The sequence below is a fragment of the Ranitomeya variabilis genome, chromosome 5 (genome assembly GCF_051348905.1).
Source record: "Ranitomeya variabilis isolate aRanVar5 chromosome 5, aRanVar5.hap1, whole genome shotgun sequence".
NCBI classification, from domain to species: Eukaryota; Metazoa; Chordata; class Amphibia; order Anura; family Dendrobatidae; genus Ranitomeya; species Ranitomeya variabilis.
The window spans coordinates 168,982,335-168,992,092 of NC_135236.1; the positions used below are offsets into that span (position 1 = coordinate 168,982,335).

Sequence of the window (9,758 nt, forward strand, 5' to 3'; positions counted from 1 at the left end):
ATCCCTTCCCATACAAACCCTTTTCATCCTTCTAACTACATGTATATCCTACACCTGCCACATGTACCTCATGGTCAACAAGCTAGAAACAATGTTCCATTCATTAATATTTCCCATCGGAGGCAATTGTGATGATGAGACCTCCTTCCTGCATCAACCATGGTATCATGCCTCTTGGGCTAATTTTTGGAAATATTATGTCTAGTAGTCTAGTTTCATAATTGTCTGGCTCTTGGGCCTCCTTCCTGCGTCAACCATGATACAGCCCCTTGGGCTCATTTTTGGAAACACTATGTCTGTGCCTGCACATTGGGCACTGGAACTGCCTTGCTAGTAGTCTAGTTTCATAATTGTCTGGCTCCTGAGGCCTCCTTCCTGCATCAACCATGATAAAACCACTTGGGCTCATTTTTGGAAACACTATGTCTATGCCTGCACATTGGGAACTGGAACTGCCATGCTAGTAGTCTAGTTTCATAATTGTCTGGCTCTTGAGGTCTCCTTCCTGCGTCAACCATGATACAGCACCTAAGGCTAATTTTTTGAAGACACTATGCCTGCACATTGTGCAGTGGCAGTGGAACAACAAGGACAGTAGTCCAGCCTATAGAATTGTGAACCCCTTGTGATGATGATGGGTGGCTTCTTCCCGCATTAACCAACACACAGCTTTTTACCACCTGCTTTTAAACAATCATTTGCCCATTTCAGCCTTTCACTCAGGCACCCAGACCACTTTGTAGGGTCCAGGATAAAATTACTCGCATTTCCCATTGACTTGCATTGGACTCGCTACTCATTACGAATACCCGAGTATTAAGACCTACTCGTTACGAGTATAGCGAGTCCGAATATTTCACTAGTCGCTCATCCCTATACACACCATAACTACAATCACAGTGAAATTGAAAAAATAACCTCAGATTATAAGTAGGCAAAAATTAGTAGTAGCACAAGTCTCATTGCACAATGCCCTATAATATAGCAGCATAATCAGGCTCGGACTGACCCACCGGACAACCGGAGGATTCTCCGGTGGGCCCAGGCACTGGCACCTGCTGGCATACTGGCCAGCAGCTGCCTAGGGCCCCCACTGCTCCAGGGGCCCCCCCACGGCCGCCTGCCCGCCTCCCACCCACCTTCCTTGAAGACGATACTCACCCTGCTCCAGCGATGCCTGATCTCGGCGTCTGGAGCTCGTCCTGAATGAGCGGTCACGTGGTACCGCTCATTAAGGTCATGAATATGCGCATATTCATGACCACTCACGCAGGAAGAAGGTGCTGCGCCGGGATTCGGGACAGAGCCAGAGCGATGTCGGCACGGCCGTGCAGTGTGGGACAGGTGAGTATGAGGGATGGGGGAGGAAGGAGGACATAAACCGGTGTGCCATGCAAGATAGGAGCAGGTGCGGGAGCGGGGGGGTGGAGAGATAAGCCATGCATACCGGGGGGGATATGAGCCATGCATACAGGGGGGGATATGAGCCATGCATACAGGAGGGGGGAATATGAGCCATGCATACAGTGGGGGAATATGAGAATATGAGCCACGCATACAGGGGGGGGAATATGAGAATATGAGCCATGCATACAGGGGGGGGAATATGAGCCATGCATACAGGAGGGGGAATATGAGCCATGCATACAGGGGGGAATATGAGCCATGCATACAGGGGGAATATGAGCCATGCATACAGGGGGGGATATGAGCAATGCATACAGGGGGGATATGAGCCATGCATACAGGAGGGGGGGAATATGAGCCATGCATACAGTGGGGGAATATGAGCCATGCATACAGGGGGAATATGAGCCATGCATACAGGGGGGAATATGAGCCATGCATACAGGGGGAATATGAGCCATGCATACAGGGGGGAATATGAGCCATGCATACAGGGGGGGAATATGAGCCATGTATACAGGGGGGAATATGAGCCATGCATATGGGATGGGAGGGAGATGAGCCATGCATACAGGAGGGGGGGTCATTATACAGTATTGAGCATCATGTGGGATCATTATACCGTATGGAGAACTGTGTGTGGCCATTATACAGTATTGAGCATCATGTGTGGCCGTTATACAGTATAGAGCAGAGGTGTCAAACTGCATTCCTCGAGGGCCGCCAACAGGTCATGTTTTCAGGATTTCCTTAGCATTCCACAAGGTGCTGGAATCATTCTGTGCAGGTGATTAAATTATCACCTGTGCAATACAAGGAAATCCTGAAAACATGACCTGTTGGCGGCCCTCGAGGAATGCAGTTTGACACCTCTGGTATAGAGCATCATGTGTGGCCAATGGACATTATACAGTATGAAGCATCATGTGTGGCCGTTATACAGTATGGAGCATCATTTGTGGCCATTATACAGTATTGAGCATCATGTGGGATAATTATACAGTATGGAGAACTGTGTGTGGCCGTTATACAGTATGGAGCCCTATGTGTGGCCATTATACAGTATGGAGCACTGTGTGGCCATTATACATTATGGAGCATCATGTGTGGCCATTATACACTATGGAGCATCATGTGTGGCCATTATACAGTATTGAGCATCATGTGTGGCCATTATACAGTATGGAGAACTGTGTGTGGCCATTATACGGTATGGAGCATTATGTGTGGTGGCCGTTATACAGTATTGAGTATCATGTGTGACCATTATACAGTATGGAGCACTGTGTGGCCATATTTTTTTTTGTTTATAATTATTGTATATAAAACAGTGTGATCAGCAGTGCAAAATGGCTGTGGTTGGGACGTGGATATGGGTGTGACTAGTTGTGAAATGGGTGTGGTCAGAGGCATGGCCTAAAATTTGCTGTGGTGCACTACTCGCGCCGCAAACTTTATACCTCCTTCCCTTCTACAAAAGTTGGGAGGTATGGTACCGCATTTGCCAGATCACGGCAAGTGCCGCAAATCCGATAGGGAATGAATGAGGCAGAACACAGTGTTGCTGTAAGTGATCCGTTACACGGCAGATGCAGAAAAACAGCCGGATCTGCTGCAAAAGGCGACTTTCACATCAGCGATTCTGCCCAAAGTCACTGCCGATAGTGTCATACTCACCAAAGGGGGAGGCAGCACTAAAAGTGCCTAGGGCAGCAGAAACTCTAAATACGGCCCTGGGGGGGCTATATTATATTCTGTGGGGGGACTGCATTATTCTCAGGGTACTACATTATATTATGGGGGGCTACATCATACTATATGAGGGGTTACAGTATACTCTATGGGGGGCTGCATTATATTCTGTGGTGGGGCTGCATTATTCTCTCAGGGGACTACAATATATTATGGGCACTACATCATACTATATGAGGGGGCTTCAGTATACTCTATGGGGGGCTGCATTATATTCTGTGGTGGAACTGCATTCTCTCAGGGGACTACATTATATTCTGTGGTGGGTTGCATTATACTATATGAGGGGGGCTGCATTATACCCTATGGGGGTGCTACATTATATTCTATGGTGGGGACTGCGTCATACCTGAGGGGGTTGCATTATATTTTGTGGAGTGCTGCATTATATTCTATGAGAGGGGACCGCATTATATTTTATGAGGGGGCTACATTATATTCTGTGAGGGGACTACCCCAAGCCTTGCTACATAATTAAGACATGAACTACCTTATATTATACCCTGATATTAGCGCTTTTTACCGCACAATTGGTGGTCTTGTATCTATTTCTATGTAGCTACATAGTGGGCCCCAAGAATGATTTTCTCTGGTGGGCCCAAGGTGCTCCAGTCCGACGCTGAGCATAATTGTACAGTAGTTATACATATGTGTACCAAGGGGATGGAACAGTGCAATACAGTCAGAAGCCTATTGTGTGATATCAGAACAAGATGAGGTATAATTAACTGGAGATAGTAAATGGGACCCACCACATCAGACGCGTGTTTCGCTCCAGGGACGAAGCATTTCCAAGCCCCACATCATTTTTTTATTATTTATTTATTTAATAAGTTAAATAAGGCTAAACAAACACCCTTTAGTGCAACAAGAAAGGCACTAAAGGATGCTAGTTTATTACACTAAGGGGCCTTGTGACTTTAAATTTCTACAGGACATCTATCTATTCTATCTATTCTATATGTTATATTCTGACAGTTCGGGCTGTACTTGGCTGATATAATGTTTTGTTTTCTTTGAGATGTGTGCATGGTTCAGTATTTTTCTCACATGTATTGACTCTCATTGGCGAGTTTGATCTGATTCTCGTATGCAATTGCCGCATGCTGCGATTTTTTCTTCAGTCCAGTTAACACTGACTCATTTAATAACATTGGTCAGAGTGCAATGCAATGTTTTCTCACATTGCACTCCTCTGTATTATACGTCAGTGTAAATGAGCCCTTAATCAAATTAAAGGGGTTGTCCTACTTTTGTTAAAAGTCAGAAGTCACTCTATATGACTGCAAACTTTTAAATCCTTACAGTGCATGCATTGCACAATGTCAAGATTCTCTGGTGTTGCCGCCGAGAGCTGGAGGTCACTTGACCACAAGTATGGGATTTGAATACTTTCAGCCACATTCCGACTAGATGTTCTCAGGATCACTCAAAACAAGTGAATTGAGTGAGGCCACAAACATCTAGTTGTAATGTGGCCAGAAATATCCACACCAGATACTTGCGGTCTCTTGACCGCCTGCTCTTGCCGCCAACTCCGGAGAATCCTGACATAGTGTGGTGCGCAAACTGTGGGTATTCAGAAGTCTTCAATCACATAGAGTGACTGCAAACTTTTAGCAAAAGACCAGACAACCTCTTTAATGAAACTAAAGTTGGGGCTTACCACATGAACTGAGTATTACAGGCCCTTCCCTTCCCCACTTTTAAGGCTTATTCACTTGTCAGTATTTGGTCAATATCTTAGATCAGTGTTTGGATGCTAAAACCAGGAGTGAAACTTACAGAGAAAAATGATAATTGAAAGATTGATACCTGTTCTGTATTTTGCAGACACCTCTGATTTTGTTATACAAATACTGATCAAATACTGATTAAAATGTCGAATGATATTGCACGCCCCACTTTTCAGTTTTTGAATTTCCAAAAAAATTAAAAATAACCAATAAATTTCGTTCAACTTCACAATTGTGTTCCACTTGTTGTTGATTCTTCACCATAAATTTACATTTGGTATCTTTATGTTTGAAGCATGATATGTGGGAAAAGGTTGAAAAGTTCCAGGAAGCCGAATACTTTCGCAAGGCACTGTAATTTATACAATATGATTTTTTGGATTTTATTTTTGATATTGTAGCTCTCAATGTTAAAATTAACCTACCCTTAAAATTATAGACAGTTCATGTCTTTGTCAGTGGACAAACTTACAAAATTAGCAAGGGATCAAATACTTATTTCCCCCACTGTACATACTCTTGGCCAGTGTAGTGAGGCCGCACCCAATGGCCAGGAGCATGTATAGAGCTTACATATGCTTCGGCCCCAGGTCTGACACTAGCGAATCCCCACAGCTCACTCCGTGTGACTGCAGACTTAAGACTTGCTGGTTTCAGACCCAGAACCGGAGAATATGTATGTGCTATACATGCTCCTTGCCAGTGGGTGCAGCCTTACTCCATACACTTGTATGGAGTGAGGCCACACCCCATCTCCAGTGGGCGTGGATGACTAGAGCGCATGACCTCGCTCCTTACAAGTGTTTGAAGCGAGGTCACGCCCGCTGGCCAAGAGTATGTATAACTCATACATATCCTCTATTCCCGGGTCAGAAATCGCCGAATCCCCACAGCGCACAGTACGTGCACTGGGGGAGTCATAATTCTGCGGTCACACGGAGTGACTGCAAGTCTTATCAATTTGGACCAGACAAGCCCTTAAGCAAACTGAAAATGAAATTATCTCTCAAAGGCCTAAAGATAAAGATGACACATTTCCTTTTGCATTTTAGGCAAAAAATATATATATAAATTTTCATCTTTTACATTTAGAAAATTACAAAAAGGAAAATGGGTGAATGCAATAGTTTGGGCACACTTGGAGATTTGTGTGCTCAGATAACTTTGACCAAGGTTTCAGACCTCAATCAGTTTGTAAGGTTATGGCTTGTTCAATATCGTCGTTAGGAAAAGCCAGGCGATGTAAATTTCCCAACTTTATAAATCCCCAGCCTCCTCTAGAGATGTGCTGTTGAAGTTCAAATATGCCCATTTCGCCCCATATATTTAAGAAAAAATTTGATTCCTGGCCAATTAATTTGCCACAAAACAAAAGTACTGCAAAGTTTCCAATTGCCCTGAAAAGAAATGTAAACCACTCTGCTGTATCCAAGCGCTTTAAACACAGTCTAAGTAATGTCAAAGTAACCTCCACATATATGGGTATGGATAAATAGATGGTAACCAACTGTCTGTCTTCACAAACTAATATTCTTCACTGCTGTGCTCTCACACACACTAGTTCGCTAGGGTTTTAGTATTTTATTGCTTTCTCTCCCTATCTCTATGGCTATACTGTGAGTTTCCCTTCACTATCCAGATTCACCCCAAAATGTCTGCTGCATTTCCAGTTTCTGTTTATTTACAGGCTATAATAGTCACCCCTAATTGGCTGTGCTGTACTATGTGATGTCATAAGTGTAAATCATTATGCAGACACACACTATAAGTAACAGTGCTCTGCTTGTGGAATTCTGGCAGCTCTTAATAGAGCTTCCACGGAGACCTTGCACAAGCCAAGAAACCCTGAACCTCCATATTTAATTCATGTAAAGGGATCTGGACTTAGACAAGACCCACTTGGTTACGTCCACTAAATGGCTACTGGCTGGTGGATCGAGCAGACAGAGGAGAATTCTCTTAACCAGGTCAAAACCAAACACGGCAGTAACAGAGAAAAACAGAAGACAGAATCAAAATCAGGAGGTAGCCAACATGAAAAACCAGGAGGACGGAGTTAATAGTAGATTTGTAAGACAGAGTCAACTCAGTCCAGAGCCATTAATAGAATATAGCATGTGAGATCAGGACAAACAAAAACAGGGTATCAACCAGGGTCAAAATAAACCTATAACTGGCAGCTTACAACAAGCTGCTAGAGGTTTAAATACAATGTGGTCCCACACAAGGTTCACAGCAGTGAGCTGATTTAATCTAATATCCAAATTCCCTGGCTGGGCGGCACTAAAAGTCCCCGCCACAGCACACTAATGTTTAACAGGACCATGCCTGCATACCCAAGTACCACCCGCAGTGCAAGCACCGCACCACCTAGTGACACAAGCACAAGTCATAGGAAAGAGTTCAGACAAGGTCGTAAAACACTCACCTGGCCATGCCCGAGGTCATGTGACCCTTATGTGACTAATACATTCTTCAGCTTTGGATAAAATGGTGATGGATTTTTTACGCAATTCATGCTAAGCGAATCATAATTCCTTTCCATTTGCCAGGTTCAGTAAATTCCTAAAAATTTGATACAAATTCAATTCACAACAAATCGATTCTCTTATCTCTATTAGTTATACTTAAGGGTTCTAAAGGTTGCCTCTGGGGGTCTCAGAATTGGCCCATTGATTCCAAGCTGCATTCCCAATACGCACCACACTACAGCAACAGAGAATAATCTGAAACACAATTAATACATTTTCACATCAGTTGGTTCATTATTGACTTTGATCCAACATGCAGCTCAACAAAATTGAGTTTTTTTCTGCTTATCGCCATCCTTGTGTTCTACAGTCTTTTAACTGCTAATAGAAAAAGACAGGAATGGTTACACATTTAGAATGGCCATAGATTAATTTTCTTTCTTTGCCACATTGATTTATAGTTATTGGATGTAAAGCAGCACAGATGCAAAAATGGTGGTCTCAACAGAAATGCTGATGACAACATTGGTTTTAGGTCACTTACAGAAATAATAGGAAGAGATAGAATAACTATCTCATCTTAACTGGGACTTTTCTGAAGATGGAGTTTGTTTCTTATACATTGAGACATAATATTGACAAACAGTGCCTTGAAAAAGTATTCATACCCCATGAACTTTTCCAAATTTTTTTCTCGTTACACCCACAAACTTAAATGTATTTTATTGGGATTTTATGTGATATACCAACACAAAGCAGCAAGTGTTTGTGAAGAGTAAAGAAATGATACATGGTTGGGATCATCTGTTTTTTTGCTTTTACAAATGCACAAAAAAGTAGATCACTTTTTATTTTGCGCAAAATTCATGGTCCTGTGTGAGCAATTTCAAAGAATTTGGTGCTAAAAATGGCAACTAATACCACCAGGCATAAAAAAGAAAAGTGACTTAAAAAATGCAAATACTCAATCAAGTCCGTACTATTTGTTGTTGCTTGGTCAGTTCTCCTCTGTTAGCCATTGCCAAAATATGATGAAAGTAGTCATTTTCAGTATATGAAGCAGGAAAAGAAACTCCCCAATTTTCATCTGTACAATTGGGTTTCAAAATTTTGATTATTGGATTCTGCAGCACTATTTTGTCGAAGATGCATTATAAATTGATAGCATTGGTTAGTATTAGAGATGAGTGGATCTGGCTAGATTAAAATTTGCCTTTCACTGTATAGTGACCAGATGGTAATGAGAACTGATCCCCCCAAAGAAGCAGTTGCGAAACGTGCGTCGGGGCAGAGGGACGCCGAGAGGATTCCACGTGGCTATACACCAGGTAATAGTGTAACTTTATACATATTTGCAGCCGCAGCACTTAGCACTTTGTACATGTCAGCAATGAGGGTTAAATATTGAAGTACCCAGCCAATGGGAATGTCCAGCCTGTCAACGTTTTGCAGACATTTTTACATATGATTAATGCTATTCAGCTCCAGTAAGAATAATTTGCCTTAATCGTGTTAATAGCCTAAGTTTTTTTGTAAGACTCTATGGCTATATAGTCCCTCGTCATAGGATTGAGCACCCTTCCTTTTATGTTTATATTCTGTTTTTAATATTTATTAATAAAAATAATTTTTATTTACAAAGTACTATTGTGGGGATCAGTTCTCATTACCATCTGGTCACCATACAGTGAAAGTCATAGTGTTTAATAGTACTTTACCCATAAGATGACGGGTTAATTACTCTGGGAATCTTGATGTGAATACATAGATTCAAATTTGCTAAATCGTGCAAATTTTATTTGATTTATGGCAAAGTTACACCCCGTGATCTGAATGTTCCGGACCCCAGAGCATGATAAACGTAACATGTAGGAACTAGACAGTGGGCAGCAGGCGTCGGCGTCGGAAATATCAGAGACTGGTAAGTGGAGAGGTGAATATTATTGTTTATTTTTTTTATTTTACATAATTCCAGCTCCTTATAATTCATCAAAACAGTAACCGCAGCTGTTTGACATTTTGCTGATTTTGTGGCAAGTGAATTACAAAAAAATCCATACTTTGTAGAATACGGATTTTTATAAAATTTGAGTAGAATTCAATTCCACTCAAATAAATATGCCCACCTTTAGTTAGTATTCCAGTCCACATGGCTTTTGATGCACTACAATTCAATGATATCGGACAATTTTGTCTCTACGAGAGCTTTTGGACTGGAGAATTTTTTTATGTCCTAATACATATAATGTGCTAGGTTTGAAATTAACAGTAGATTTCAAGATTCATAATGGATTCACAGTGGATCAGGTTGATTGACATCATTTGTATGGAGAAATAGGCAAAGATGTGCTTAGGAAATATGGAAAGAGTCGGAACAAAAAAGACACTTTGA

At 42.0% G+C, this 9,758-nt stretch overlaps 1 long non-coding RNA gene across 1 annotated transcript; it reads left to right on the plus strand.

The window, feature by feature from the left end:
* Positions 1 to 6,719: 6,719 nt before the first annotated feature.
* LOC143773504 (uncharacterized) lies at positions 6,720 to 9,365 on the plus strand. Its single transcript, XR_013215205.1, has 3 exons — positions 6,720 to 6,965; positions 8,594 to 8,694; positions 9,182 to 9,365. It is a non-coding gene; the product is annotated as an uncharacterized LOC143773504 (long non-coding RNA).
* Positions 9,366 to 9,758: the final 393 nt, after the last annotated feature.